Source organism: Fundulus heteroclitus, chromosome 5, assembly GCF_011125445.2.
Source record: "Fundulus heteroclitus isolate FHET01 chromosome 5, MU-UCD_Fhet_4.1, whole genome shotgun sequence".
NCBI lineage: Eukaryota > Metazoa > Chordata > Actinopteri > Cyprinodontiformes > Fundulidae > Fundulus > Fundulus heteroclitus.
Genome location: NC_046365.1, coordinates 9,442,429 through 9,458,097, shown reverse-complemented (window position 1 = coordinate 9,458,097; position 15,669 = coordinate 9,442,429). Strand labels below are relative to the sequence as shown.

At 43.2% G+C, this 15,669-nt stretch overlaps 1 long non-coding RNA gene across 3 annotated transcripts; it reads left to right on the top strand.

Moving 5' to 3' along the window:
* The first annotated feature begins 16 nt into the window (after positions 1–16).
* On the top strand, positions 17–15,261 carry LOC110369469. 3 transcript variants are annotated; one of them, XR_004931024.1, is made up of 4 exons: positions 17–3,392; positions 5,177–5,566; positions 7,188–7,280; positions 14,950–15,261. It is a non-coding gene; the product is annotated as an uncharacterized LOC110369469 (long non-coding RNA). The 3 variants fall into 3 exon arrangements; XR_002429083.2 differs by having other exon boundaries at positions 5,146–5,566; XR_004931023.1 differs by lacking the exon at positions 17–3,392 and having other exon boundaries at positions 3,873–5,566.
* The last annotated feature ends 408 nt before the right edge of the window (positions 15,262–15,669 follow it).

Sequence of the window (15,669 nt, the reverse complement as noted above, 5' to 3'; positions counted from 1 at the left end):
GATGTATGTTTTTTTTCCCCCCACACACAGTACAAATGGAAAGAAATGCTCAAACTATTGCCTTCAAGTGAAGGTCAGGAACTTTCAGGAGCGGACGTGTTGCTTCACCATGTATGTGGCGGCAGGAGCGTAAGTTGGCCCCTCCGGTGAAGACGGGTGAAAAAGAAACGTTGATATAGAGGAATCTTTCATTGCACCATCTCACACTGAAAAAAAAAAAAAGTTGGGAAAATGACACCCAGACATTTATTCAAGGAGGGAAAATCCCATGTTGGTAGATAACTGTTTTTAGCTATGAGGTGCATAATTGATTTAAACAACTGATTACAGCCCCCCCCAATGAGGCATGACTGATGTGACACAAAGGCCAATTTCAGAGAACTGCAGCAAAGAGAGGCCTCTTGGGGTCACCAAGTCTTTAAGGACCCTTTGATGCTATCTACAGATCAAGTAGAAAAACCCTTTTCTGTCCCTCCACCACAGACACAGACTTCAGGAGTTTGCTCAACTGCACTGGCACTTTGACTGGAAACGTCTGCTTTGGCGAGAGGAGACCAAGGTCCAGCTTCTTAGCAACAAAGACTCCAGCTGGATGCGGAAAGAAACAGGGGAGGAAGTTGAAAAGAACCGAACAGGCCCACGGTTAATGACGGCGGAGGACCCGTGATGCTGTGGGACGTCTCACCAGCGAGCTTTGCTCTCAGTTGGCTCATTGTGAAGCACTCTGTGACGTTTACGTCTGTGAAAGCTGCTGTAGGAAGAACATTTTTACTTACTCGATGGTGGAGAGCGTGGCATCATGAACTCTTTGGAACACAAGGACCTTTCATAGAAAAAGATTTTTCCTCTCCCCTGAAGCCCGTTTGTCTTTGGTTGCCGAAACTCAAAGGTGCCTGCTGGCGGCGACCAGAGGCTGCGTTCAGTCAGTAACGCAGTTTCCATTCGGGGTGCAGAGCAAGGGAAGCAGGTTTATGTCATGTAACATGGTGACAGCATAACGGAGCACAGACCAGCTGAACCCGTGCTTCTGAGTTTTGGTGTAGCTGTGAGACGTTTTACTGCAGAAAGGACTTTTTTTTGGTAGTTTATTGCCAGTCACAACCTCAAGCAAATAGTATAATGAGGGTAAGAAGACAATTGTTTGGCGTTAAAGGAGGAAATATTGTGGGCCATCAGTGTTGCATTTTAAAACCGGTTTGTTGGTGATTTATGTGCAGCCTGTGTTGAAGGTGGCTGAAGGTTGAAGCAGGCAGGGCTCAGGACATTATAGTACACAACAATAGTTGTTTTCTTTAGTTTTACTTTCTTTTGTGGCATTAACTTGTATGTTTATCTGATGTTTGTTTGCGCATCATTTCTGTAAGGTCTGGTAATTGGATTTGGGTTGGAAAGGTGAACAAGGTCAAGTGAACCCGAAAATGGTGGTTTTAGTGAGTAGATGGTTCTGATAGAAAGTGTTGATGGTCGTATTCATCTCAGTGATGAATGGGGACGGTCTGCCAGACGAGCACTGGGTGAAATCCAGCGTCTTTTCAAGACCAACAACCGTGCTTCTCCCTAATATTAATGCACTCTTTTTGCATTTGGCCAATAATTGCAGCTACACTTTTCATTCAGTTTAGAATGTTGTATTTAAAACATGCAGATGAATTTATTGATGTTTTAAGCCGGAGAGCAAAATTTTGATGTTTCAGACTAACTTTTAATGTTTAAAATGACGACGTCCCTCCCAGGGGATGTTGGCACTGACGGACGGACGGCCAGGCAGAAATCCTTCTGGGTAAGCTGAAGAAAAGAGAAGATAAAGGAGGAGCCAGTGCTCTGGACGATCTAAAGAGGAACAGTGAAAGAACCCGCTCTCTGTACTCTCCAACCTTGTGAAATGTTACAGCAGAATCAGAGTTGTCCTTTTGACAGCAAGTGGGAAGTATTACCAGCAATACTTCTGCTAATATTTGAGCTCCACTGTGAGATCATCCTGCAGCAATAAAAGCTGTTTATCGAGAATGAGGTTACTCTAAGGCTTTTTCACACATTTACCAGGTGTGCCAAAGAATATGGCCGACGCAGCGCACGCTCGTCCCCCTGTGGTCCTTTTATGAAGACTTTAAAGTTGTGTTAAGGGCCGTAAGAGTCTTTCTATTCAATATTTAAAGTAGAACAAAGCAAATTTCCTTTCTTAGAGAATCAGTAAAACTGTCCTTTAGCACAGGAAGTAACCCAACAGAGTCCGTTCCCACAAGTTTACCTGCGCCCCCCCCCCTCCCATTAGTGGTCCCAGCAGCCGCAGCCCGGGCAGGATGTTTTTGATGAGGCAGGGGGCTTAATTTAGTCCCAGGCATTCTCAGTATCTGGGTATCTGTCACCTAACTCCCAGCCATCTCAACACTCAGAGCCGGAGGTGTCAGTGTGTACGTGTGCGCGGTGGTCCGTGTTTATCCATAGAGGACGAGTATAAATCCAAGAAATGCACACAAGCATGGGGCCCATCCTGAAAAGACGATGATCAGAAGAAGTCTTCAGCCATTGGAGCTTGTTGCCCCAATCGCGGCTGCTTATCTGTGACATGCTATTGTGATCGTGTGCTTTCCTTGGTGTGTCGTTTCTAAATGAACTGTTAATGTGCAGTAACGCAGAAAAAAGAAAAAGAAAAAACGCCCACAGTTCTGATTTCTCCTGGGTTGCTTCAAGCATTTACTTGGCCAGGAAATAACCAATCAGGAGTAGGCACTGCCAGCAAACCAGCTAAAGCAGAAAGCGAACCGGTGCCAACAGCTTCTGCCAAAGACTCCTGCACCCGGTCCTTTCCCCTTACCGGTGCAGGCAGAAATGTTCTGCCTTCGTCCTGCAGTTACAGCGTGATTCTACCTGCGAGGAGGACGGCTCCACTCAGGACGCTAACGCAGGACGGCAGCTGTAGAGCAGCCCCACGCCATCCTCCGCTCACAGGCGTTCTCTCTGCAGTCGAGGTTTGATAGCACGGGTTTAGTGCAGCCTTTAATTGGATCTTGCGATCCTCTGACCTCGGCGTTTCCGTGCAGCGTTTAGAGAACGTGCTGGGACGCGTCGAAAAAGAAAGGCCGCACGGGGCGCAGGGCGAGGAGAGCTGTGTGGTCCTGCTGCGTCTGCAGCGAGCTGAAAGAGAGGAGGACCACACAGCGGCGCGGTCAGATCGGGTTTTCAGAGGCCTTTATTTACAATCTGGGTCAGAGTCCGGGCCGTAACCCTGCTCTCGCTGTCCCTCATCTTCATCTGGGCCATCTCCCTCTAGCCTTCCTCGCTCTCCGTCCCGTTGTACAGGCCATTTAACCCTCCGACCTCCGTTCTCCTCGTCCTTCCTCTTTGGGATCTGCTGAATCATGAACGCCATCCGTGTTAATCTGAACACATAAGTGAGTAATATAGTAATATAGTAACGTAATAATGTGCTTTCTATTCTTTAACAGTAAATAATAATAAAAGCAGTGTTTTAGAACAAGACAAGAAAAGCGTAGCTGAAGTTGTCTGGTCAGAGGTTTGCGTACACCTATAGGGGGCAAGACGTTCATATCAGTTTGAGCTTTTAAGGAGGCAGCAGAAACAAGAATTTGGTGCATAAATTGGAGTTTTATTTTTTGTAGATAAAATTTTTTTAATCCACACATTAAAAATGACGCATACCGGTTCAAATGTACATTTCTGACAACATTTTGCTAAATTTCAGAGGAATGCCACTCTTTGCGTAGCCACGAGTATGGTTCTGGGAAACTTCTCTCTGGATACCTGAGTTTATGGAGTGTATTTGTGTCGCTGACTTTTATCTGAAGTTTCATTCAACTAAGAGGCGTGTTTCTGATTGGAAGTGACCCAAGCATTTCAATAACACGGTAATTCTTTAATATCATTCAGAAAATCTGTTTTTATTTACATTTTAACAAAAATCCTGCACGTGAAGAACTATTTATACCCTTTCTGACAATACAGCAACAGAGTTCCTTTCATATAGGCTTACAGTTTTTTTTTTGCATTAGTCCACTGGTACTTTGGACCTTTTCTCTTTTGCAATGAGCTCCAAGTCTTTAATGTTAGGAGGCCTACTTGGCATCAATACATCATAAGTATTTGGGAAAACCATCTCTGGAAGCCATAATAAGCGCTGAACCTTAATGCAGATGGCCGAGGCTGCAGAAGAACACACGGAGTGCCTCTCCTGTCAGGTTTCTAACAGGAAACTGAAGCTGTAGTTCAGACAGACCCACCAGAATCGGACAAGAACAGACCGCCTGTTCTAATGACTTGATTTCAGCTGTGGCGTTCAGGTGGTAGGCTCAGAATTTGGCCTTGTGTCAATACTTTCCTCCGGTGACGGAGGTGTATTGGTGTGGAGATATTTTCTGGCTCACTTTGGGTCCCGAGGTTCCTGCCGAATCCACGTCACGAAGGACTGAAGACGTCCTAAAAGCAGAACCGTGCTGGTGCCAAGTGGCTGGGGAGAGCATTAGAACCTGTATGTGTGTAATTCTAACCATATGTAGCTTATAGAAAATGAATTCTGAATTGTAGCCCAAATGCTTGTTTGAAAAAAAAAAATTATGAAGTTGTATGTTGTAATATAATCCCTGTTTGAAACATGAACAGTTCAAATACGTCATGAAAAGTCCAAAGTAATATGTCCCTGGTGCCGAAGATGCGTACCAGTGAACTTCCCACTGCATCTGTAAACAGAGGAACCTCTTTTTATGAGCAGAGATAAAGAGAAAGAGTGTGACGTCCTCGGCTGGGCTCTAAAAACGGCTCTCCGATATTCGGCGAAATAAGCCTGATATATGAGCTGGATGTGTTCGGGCACGCTTCGCTTCGCTCTCAGATGTTTTCATCTCATGAGCTGAGAGATGCGGCGCAGGCATCATGTGCCTTTTATTTCTCCTGGCTCTTGTAACTGTGCAAAGCCGATCGGTTCGCTGTGAACAGTTGGTCCGACGCGGTCACGGCTCCGGCTGGGAACACATGACGAGACCACAACCTTTGGGTTTTATGCAAAAAAAAAATCTACAGGGTAGGGTTTGTGAATGCTTCCATTGACTTGAGCTCCCAGAGAGAAGCTATTTTCAATGTGACAGGGGAAGCATGTAAATCTCTGATCTTTTTTATCCAACCTTTCATCAGGACACTCGACTGTCTGAATGTTTTATTTCAGAGGACTGCTGATGAACCAAAGAAAGAGAGCCGGAAGCAGATCTTGATTTAGGATCAAAGAGGTGCCACACTGCTGCGTGTTCTGTGGGGCCTGCAGCAACCGTAACCTTACTCCCATCTATCATGGGATAGTGGCAACCACTGTACACCTAGTCGTAAGACCCATGCCTCAATTCTCCTGCAGTGGCTCTGGATCTATTATGACACGGCTGCCAACAGTAAGACTTTGTGACATGGTCCTGTTTTTCACACCGGAGGCCTCCCAGGGTTCGGTAAGCGGGCCGGCAACCCGAGGAGGAAGCCGAGCCGAGCTGCAGAGCTGCTCCACAGCCCTGCCGGGACCTGCCGGGTCCACCGCTCTCTCTGCCAGAGGCCGCAGCTCCCAGTCAGAGTGAGTCACAACCCATGCTCCTGACACACACGCACGCACGCACCCACGTTTGTGGAAAAAAAAAAGAGACACACCCACAGTGTGTAGGCATGCAGGTGCAAGCACATGTGGAAAACAATGGAATATATGTGCTGGTCCATAAACGCTGTTAGACCAGTACTTTACTGAGATGCGATGTGACAAAGCCACGCAACGCATGATTGTCAAGTGAAAGGCAAACAAAACATGGTTTTCATTCTTTTTTTTTTTTTTTTACAAATAGAAATCTGAAACATGTACCATTCCATCCATCCATCCATTTTCTTACTCCCTTTATCCCTCATGGGGTCGCGGGGGGTGCTGGTGCCTATCTCCATCATTTCAATGGGCGAGAGGCGGGGTACACCCTGGACAGGTCGCCAGTCTGTCGCAGCATGTGCCATTCATGTATGTTTATTCATATATATTTAACTCCCTTTGTGTTATATCCCTCCCCGTCTAAAAAAAAAAAAAACAGTCCTGTAGTACTGTTTCACCTTTTTCACATTTTGTCACATTTGAATCACAAATTTCAGTGCTTTTGGTTGGGATTTAACATGATAGACAAACGCAGTTTAGCAAATAACTTGTGAAGTGGAAATAAGAGGATGCATGGCCTTAAGAATTTTTTTTAGAAATGCAAATCTTAGTAGTGTGTCATGCATGTGGATTCAGCCTCCCTCACTCTGACATCCCTGAATAAATCCAGCGCAATCAATTACCTTCAGAGGATGGATGGACCTAAGTACAGGGTGATCCTGGAAGAAACCATGTTAGAGGCTTTTAGGGGCAGATTGAGGAGAGCCAGTCAGCCAAAGATGATTTTACCCAGGGAGAGTTGTGATCGTGTATTTTATTATGCTATAACAAGTTACAGATTCCACAGAGGTCTTGCCTCAGCGGGAGTTGTAACAACGAGAAACAGTGATCTCCGGACATTATAGAATACCAGCAGTTATTTCTCATGCTAGGAAAAAAAAACATATTCTTTTCCCTCTGCTTCACTATTATACTCTACTTGTGTTGGTTTATTACATAAAATACCAGTAAAAGACAGGGAAGTTTGCAGTTGTAATGTGAAAAAAATATTTTCACACATACAAAGACGAGGAGGAGAGCGGGTGATAATTGTTCAATAAGCGACTGCATGTCCCCATTCATGGTCACTCACATTATATCTGAAGTATTTAGTTTGTTTAAAGAGCAAACATTTGCTATTTTTTAAATACAGGAGCAATTCCACATCATCCAATCATTTGTACAAGGATGACATTTCTAAGGCCGTAATCTGCCTGTTGATTCACTGCATTTGCTAAAACTGGTAAAGTTCTGTTTTTGTGTTTTATAAGCTACATGATTAAAATGTGTGAGAGTTTACATAATGATCTCATGTCCATGCAAATGGATTCAATTTCTAAAAGTCATCAGTGACTAAGCCTCAGCGAGTACTTGTCTAAGTTAACAAAAAGTCAAACGTTTGCATGGTTGCATTCACATACTTTTTGTAAAACTGCAGTCTTAAAATCTTTCCTAACAATGAATCTTGGTTTTGAATTAAATGAATTCACTCCTGGTAAATCCTTTTTCCTTTTCCTTTCCATAGTTGGATCACAGCTGGAGCTGTTCCGACCCGCAGGGCATTTTTTCACACGGAAGGCTATGGGTTAACGAAGCACGGGACAACAGCGTGTTCATGGTAAATATTCTTGGACATATGTACAGTCATGGTGACAAGAAAGTACACCCTCCTTCATTTCCACGGTTGAAATCCGAGGCCATATTCGCAATGATCTGGTCTTTACCCGATTCAGTAATCTCACACATTATCACCATTAATGAAACAGATAAGACAAAAGTTAGTGGAAAAAGTAATTGCACTCCATGATTAAATAGTTTGTAGAATCATTACAAACCAAGTCGTGTCGTTGCAAAACATGACGTGTCTTAGTGAAGCCGACCAAGCAAATGGTGACACAAGCATGACAGTTGGTTCATGTAGTCTTCTAAGCATGCTTTCAAAGAACATACTACTGGACATACCGTCTTTCAAGATGGCCGACACATCTGACTGATCCCTATAGTTATGAGTGAGATAAGTGGAAGAAAAAAAACTATCCTGTCCAGTTTATTTTCAATAAGATGATAAGTGCAGGTAATTCTGTCCAAAGCAGTTGCATATTAGACTATAACTAAGATGGCATAAAGGAATATTGGATTCTCGGTAATGTAAACTCTTACATCTTTTGTCTTTTTGACCAGTCAGTTTGTCTTATGGGACACATGGGGGTTTAATCTGTCATTTTGCATTATGATTAACCACTTTAACCAAAATACATACACATTACTGTATGGGATACAACTATGATTGGGTGACCTAAATCCCAATGATTCATCCGGTGCCATTTAAGTCATGTATAGCCCCTCATGCCCTTGGTTCGACTCTCCTGCACTGGCACACTCTTTCAATTCAGGTGTGGCTATCTAACTCTATCTACTAACTATCGGACTCTCTGGCACAAAGATTGTATGTGAACACCAGAAAGTTATCTATGACTAGTGGTTCCTTTGCTAGTATGAACAATGTAAATGAATGGCGGCCATCTTGCACGCCATCTTGAAATTCCAATTATAGACTATGACAATAATTAAAACAGTGCTTCTAATTAATCTGGTTAGCAAGAAAGACATTTTGTCTTTAAAATGTTCAAAAGCAAAAAAAAAAAAAAAAAAAAAAAATTAAGCAATATGTGGCCAGGCACTTCAGCCATCTTGAAAAATTACCGTCATATTGGATTTTTATGTGGCCAGCGGTGTTTCTGAAAAGAGTAGACATTGAAGGTTACATATACCATATTTCATGCTTGTATCACAATCTAAATGACTCTTATGAAATAATAATAATCCGCTGTGCTATCTGTGCTGTTATGCTGTGTTTTGCCGAAGTACACAATGGTTAAGCATCTATAGTTCTGTCTCATCTGTACCTTTCAATCCTAAATCCTGCAGTCATGTTCTTTTTACACAGAAGCAGCATTCTCTCTGCAACCACTCCAAGCAAGACATATCGGTTCAGTTATTTTCCCATTTTTCTGTCGGGAACTTTAACATTTAAGATGCTCGCCGAGGCTTTTGGAGGCAGCTTTTGGGCATCGTGCAATTCCTCTGAGAAAACGACAGAATTTTCTGGCCCACTCAGTGCTGGGATGACTGGCAACTGTTTTGAATGTTATGAATCTGGCTCACCGTAGATAGAGGAATCTCAAATGGTTCAGAGACGGCCTTATCAGCCTTTCAAGAGTGTTGGACAGCACAGTTGCAACATCTGTCTGGCATTGTGTTACCTCACACCTGTGTGCTTCAGAGCTTTTAGATGATCCGTTAATCAAGTACTTTAGTTAGCGGCACCAGGCTGCTGCTTCAGTCCAATGGAAGCAGAAAGGGTGCACTTACTTTTTCACACAGCTTTTTATGGCAATGTGAAATCTGTTCAGTGTTTTACTAGATTTGAAGTTAAGTTTAGATAAATATAAATGGGATAAAGACCAGCTCAAGTCGGGGCACTTAAAAACATGATTAAAAAAGGGTGTACTTTCTTTTACAATGTTTTTAAATACTGTTTTAGATTCATGTTATTTTAAGATGATAGCAATTATCTTTTGAGGTGAGTGTGCTCTAACAAGCTATCATGTTGAGTCCTAGAAGAGCCCATCGCTAAGTTCCTCCAAACTGAGTTCACTGAGCTGTCGCCTACTGGTAAAATACAGAGCGCTCAGAACAATGTAGTCTTCTTAAGATAAACTAAAGTCAAATCTAATTAAAGCCAACAATCATGTTTACATATTAAATTGTCTCTATTAGGTTGGGTCACAGGTGGCAAGTTTTTATTTTAGTACTCACCTGAATTCCCAATAACACATTTTCATGTCTTTTGGCGAATGGTGAAATGAGCCAAATAGAGCCATGTGTTAAAAGCCACTGTACGGTTGAAAAACGCACTTTGAAGGAAACAAGGAAGTAACTCTTGAGCTGTCTTGAGTTGTCGGCCTGTGGTGTTGACAGAGTTAGCTAATAAAAAGGAAGCCAGGGTGGCCTATAAAACACTGGCAGTAGAAATCAGTGATATAGTGAGAGGCGAGATGAGGACGATTTGCAAGCTCTGTGAGAACGCTGCAGCTACTTACAGGAGTCATAACCTGGTATTTTACATATGCCACCCTTTTTTAAATGTCTTTAAATTCATGTTTAGTCATTTTTAGAAGAAAAATGTTTTAAACAGAGCTCATTCTGACCCCTTTTCATACCCCATTTTATGTCTCGCGAGGGTACGCTTGAGAATATGTCTTGCGTGTGCGCACTTTCATGTGCCATGGCTGGTTTACCATCGGTTCCCCGTGTTGGCGTTGCTGTGAGTGTCTGTCTCTCTCTCACAAACACACACACAGAGACACAGAGACACTGCAACTGGCCGTAATAAAAGCCCCGCGCTTGCAGTCACAATCTAGGAGCAGCACCAATAGCTCGCTTGGTGGAGAATGCGCTCTTATGGTTTTTTTTTTTTTTTTTTGGTTTGTACACAGAGCCCACACACAAAAACCAAGTCAATTTCATACTCCTGATTTTCTTGAAGGTTTTAACCGAGGGCCAACACTGACACACAAGTTTTAACATGAAAAAGTCAGAATTCCAGGCGATGACTCCTTTAGCTGTTAGCCGCTAAGCTTAGCCTCTGTTTTGAAGCTTCCTGTTGGTGTTAAACTCACAGGGTCTGAACTGGTTTTGGTTGCCTTCAGCTCAAACCGATTAAACAAGCATAAATACCTACATTTAAGGAATAGCAAAATTTGTACGTGATAGACAAATGAGTATTTTGACCCCTACATGTACTCCAAATTCTTTAGAACACAGCTTATGTTTTGTGAATCTTTAGTCTGTTTGTGACAAACTAAAATCTCTTTTTCATTAGCTGCATGTATCCGGACACGCCTTGTTGTGAGACTACGGCTAAGCCTGGAATGATTCAGATTTAGGTCCGAAATTATTTTCATTCAAACAAGAAGTTTGCTTCTGGTAGAAAAACCGATCAGCATTTCCTAAAACATAATAAAACAAAGGGAACGTCTTTGAGGTTGGAAGGCCTCCTTTCCATCACCCCTAACCCTCCTTTGCCAGATTCTCTTTCAGATTCAAGTCAGGACTCAGACTGGGCCGTGCCAAAACTTTGAAGATTACTTCCAACCAAAGGAAACATGCTGGCAAAACTAAAATAACTTGAAATCTGCCATAGGAATAAGTTAGAGACAACTGCCTGTGATCCGCTTTTTATCTTTATATATATATATATATATATAAAGATATATATATATATATAGATCTTTTATATAAATAGCAGTAAATTGTATCACAGGTAAAAATAACTGTAAATCCGACAGAATAATATGAATGGCTATTTGAACCACAACAGGTAGTTTGAGGAATCTGAACTAATTAAACAATGAAGGGATTTTGTGGCAGCATGCTCTCAGTACACTGCAAAAACAGAATTAAAAATAAGTAAAGTCTTCTTGAAACTAGTGCATTTGTCCTTAATTTGAGCAGGTAAATAAAATGATCTGCCAATGGAATGAGTATTTTGGCCCCTAAAATAAGATAATTAGATATCCTGCACTTGAAATAAGATGATGGAGAAGAGTTGTTCATATTTTAAGAGCCAAAATCGTATTCATTTGGCAGATCGTTTAAACTTACTCGCACAAATCAAGGACATTTCAAGAAAACGTTATTTATTTTTAGTCGCGTTTTTTGCAGTGTGTGCGCCTTAAGCGAGGTGCCTGAACGGGTCTGTGTGCCGCCTTCAGCAACAGGATGAAGCAGTCACTCACGACGCAGGCGCTGTGTCCAAGCTGAACTTTTAGCATTTTTATCCGGCTATATGAATGCTTCTCTCTGCGGTAATAGATCGCACGTATTACCGCTATGAGTGGCCATAGGGTTTGAGGAATGTTGATGTGGTCCAAAGTTTAATAGAGGGGAGCGTGGGTGTTGAACAGATTCCCCCGGAGCACAGTCAGGGTCTTGGAGTACTAAAGAGCCTTGACCTGGACCGGGTTCACCCACTCACAGAGACATAGCAACGTCCTCCCCGGGTCCAGAACCTGCTTTCATGGCTTGGCTGTGCAGCAAAGAAATATACACACGGCCATATGCTGGGAAGCATTAACAGAAGGACAGGGGAGGAAAATGGGCTCCAAAAGAAGCTCAAACACACACACACACACACACACACACACACACACAAGTCACAGAACACATCCCTGTTGTCCTGCGCTGCTCATCATGTAATGAGTAGCACATGACTTAAATCGGGTGTGGTGCGTGATCCCTTATCGGACAAAAGCATCCCACAGAGAGCTGATGGGGGCAGACGGAGCCTCTCCGCCTGTCCTGTTTGTCGGCAGTCATGAGGTCTCCATTCCGTTCGCCACGCTGTGTCCCGTGGTTAAAAGTGCATAAAATGCTTGAGTAAAAAAAAAAAAAACTGAAAATCCCCCTGCTTTCATAAACATTCAGCTGTGGGGGAATGTTGTCAATAAACCAGATGCTTGGTGCTTAGCTTGAGGACAGCGCCGTTACATCGCTGTTTGGGGCGGGGTTGGGGAGGTGGTGGTGGTGGTGGTGGTGGGGGGGTAGGTGAACAGGAAGTCATGTGTTTCAAAAATGAAGACTTTGGATCTTTGGATAGTGGCCTACAATGTCTAACCTAGGAGGTGTGATGTGCCTCGGTGAGGATTTTACGAGCTGAGCGCATTCTGTCAGTGATAGGAAGCTAGATTCTGTTCCCGGCCTTTAATGGACCATTTTCCAGTGGCGTACTGATGGATCCTTATAGTTAAACTGTCACAACGCGTCAGCACGTGTTCAGATGTCGCGTTATAACACCTACCCTACAGATTTATTGGTACCCCTTGCTGTAAACACTCCATACGTCGCTGTTTCTCAATAGAGCAGAACGTTTCACGTGGTTGGAGCAGACAGAGAGAGAGGGCTTTGACCCGGATTCATGTCTAGGCGCTGAGCTGGTCATGGAAAAAGGTTGATTTAATGTCTGGTGAAGCGCTTCTGTCCTTATCGGGACATAATGATCATTTTACTAGTAATTACCTATTTTCAGTTTTCTGGCAGATTTATATTAACCTGACAACAGCCAGCTGCATGTCTCGCTCCGCCTAGCTCCACTCACATACATCTGGGACACGGCCATAGGGATTGCCTTTACTGAAGGCTGGGCCTTATCAAAACTCCTTGCATATGATTGGATAAGCCACTTGTCTGTCATCTTTATCGACGTGCTATTTCAACCACTCACACCGAAGCTAACCTGTGACGCTGATGAGACCGAAGAAGGAGAAAACCCTTTTTTTTTTTTTTTTTTCTTTTTTTTTTTTTTATGTGTTTGCGGCTCTAGTGCAGGGTTTCCCGCAGCGCTATCTTGGTGAGGCGGCCGCGGAAAACGTGTCGTCCCTCCCCCCCCCGCTCCGCGGAAAACATGTCGGTCCCCCCCCCCCCCGCTCCGCGAGTCGGTCCGCCTCGCATAAGCAAATTCCTGCGGGAAACACTGTAGTGGCACACCTTTTATTGACAGTGAGCTGACAGGAAGAGGGGGACGACAGGCGGCAAAGCGCCGCGGGTCGGAGTCGATCCCGGGCCGACCGCATTGAGGACTAAAGGCCTCCTTATATGGTTAGCGCTAACCGCTAACCGCTAACCGCTCCGGGGACGCGTCCGCGTTGCGCGTCCGCGCCCCGGAAAACAAAACTTACCAAATCCGGTCGGGAGAAGGGAGAAAACATGGTTTCCACCAACAAAAGCCTTCAGAGCCGTTCTCTGATGTTCTTTTAATGAAACAATATTAGGTAGATTGGACAACACGGAAGAAATAGCAGCATCAATGCTAACGTTGCTTCCTCGATGCGAGCCGCCATTGTTGTTGGAATCTCACGGTGGCTTCTCCACTACGTCACATCCATGAAACACCCACCCTGCGTCCTGATTGGCCAGACCAAAAATTTGGTTGGGGAAATCACTTTCAATCAGCCGTGTCCCAGATGTATGTGAGTGAAGCTAGGCGGAGCGATACATGCAGCTGGCTGTTGTCAGGTTAGATTTATATGTCCTGGTATTAGAAAGAGTTCATTATGGTTGCCAGGGCGTTTAGATGGGGGAGCAGCCCACAGCATCACAGAGCCTCCTTTACATTTAATATTGGAATGCCAATCGTGTGATATGGGTTTTTGTGAGACTTTTAAATCTTCACCCTCTTTTACGAGTTTACACAAAATCCTATGTGCTTATGCTGTTAAGTTTACAATGTGTTTTAGTAGTGCATACAATATATGTGACTTTTTTGCATCCAATAAAAAATGGCTTTGTGTGCTTTATGAACTGCCATTAAAGGGTCAACCAAAGTGTGCTTTTAATAATATTCCTTTTTTATGCTGGATGCTTGTCGCCTTGCAGAGTTTATTTTATTTTATTTTTTTAACTCGACACATTTACTTTATTGATGGTCATATAAAAAACAATTTTCCTGGTGTATTTCTAAACTCTGATGTAGTGTCTAATGATTGTTATGGGCCCTTGCTGATCTCAAGAGGCCACTCTTTGCAGCTGTTATCTTTTTGGAGATTTGTTTTTTTTTTTACCTCCTTTTACTCTCCCGCTTTTAAAACAGTATGTTTTAATTATTGCTGTCACTGTAGACTTGGCAAATTGTAGGTATTATTTTCTTGTAGCCTTTGTCCTACTTTTAAGCATCCAACATACATTTTCCATATTTAAATGCCATTCTCTCCTGTCTTTCCCATTTTGACAAGTGACCTTTTTGTCACTTTATATTTAGAGTTCAGGGGAACCAGGAGTCATGGGTTACGCTACATAATAATAAATGCTGCAGTTACATTTATTTTATAGACATTGTTGGTGCAACTAGCTGTGGATTTCTTAAAGAAGCAAATTATTTCTTCATGTGGGACTCTCTCCTCTTTACTGAAAAAAGTACTCAACTTGAGATTGTAATAACACAATAAAATCAGAATTTATTTTAAGTCTTTTTGCACATCTGTACCCTGGCTGACCATAAACGGAGAAGGAGCCGTATGTGTGCGTGTCATAGGTCCAGGCTCACTCGATTATGTCGCAGATTCAGTGACAAGACTGTGTTTCATTTGCCTGTAGAGGAGCTTCTCTGGGAAATAAAGCAAAGCACCCCACACCCAGAAGAAGCAGCTTATCCAACTTCATTAACTCCAACTGAGCAGAAATATATGAGGAGATATGAATGTGTATGTGTCTGTGTAATCCCATCACAGGGACGCACCACCAGAGGCAGCCAGCCACAGTCCACTGGGGAGCTTTAAATTAATTTAATGTATGCTAAAACAAAGTTATCTGGGGTTCCTTCTGGAGAGCTATGCACAGAGCTGATGACTGCAGAAAAATCAAATGGGGAAGTTTTGTATTGGAGGCCTGCGTGTGATGACCATACCTGATGGCGAGTGGAGTCCATAAACCCAAAGGATCGACTTCAGGAGTTAAAACCACAGTGGTAGGCAAGTTTTGACTGTTTCTGTATTACATGTAAAATGTTCAATAAAGATTATGCAATAAAATAATCAAACTTGTTTGTTGCCGTCTTTGTTCAGAACACAAGGTTTTGATTTTCAGTTTCTTCTAATATGTCCCAAAATGCCTCAGGACGATGGGCTGCATGCAGATACAGACACGTAATGATGCGTCAGTCCTCCTTTTTAAATTGCTGGTAGGAACAAGAGGTCAAACACAATTCAGTTCCTCATACAGAGACATACTGAAACTGGATCAAAGAGGACGTTTGTTGCAGGTTATTTCCAGCAGTGTAATGTTGCTCCATTGAGTACGCTATGAAAGCGAGATCAGTGGAAGAAAAGGGCTCGCTTCACGTGTAGAGCGACGCAAAGATGCATCAAGTAATTGGCCGGCGACCAGAGAGAGGGTGGTCAAAAACTCGCTCTCTAATCTATGACATGCAAGCACAGCCAGAATGCACCGAT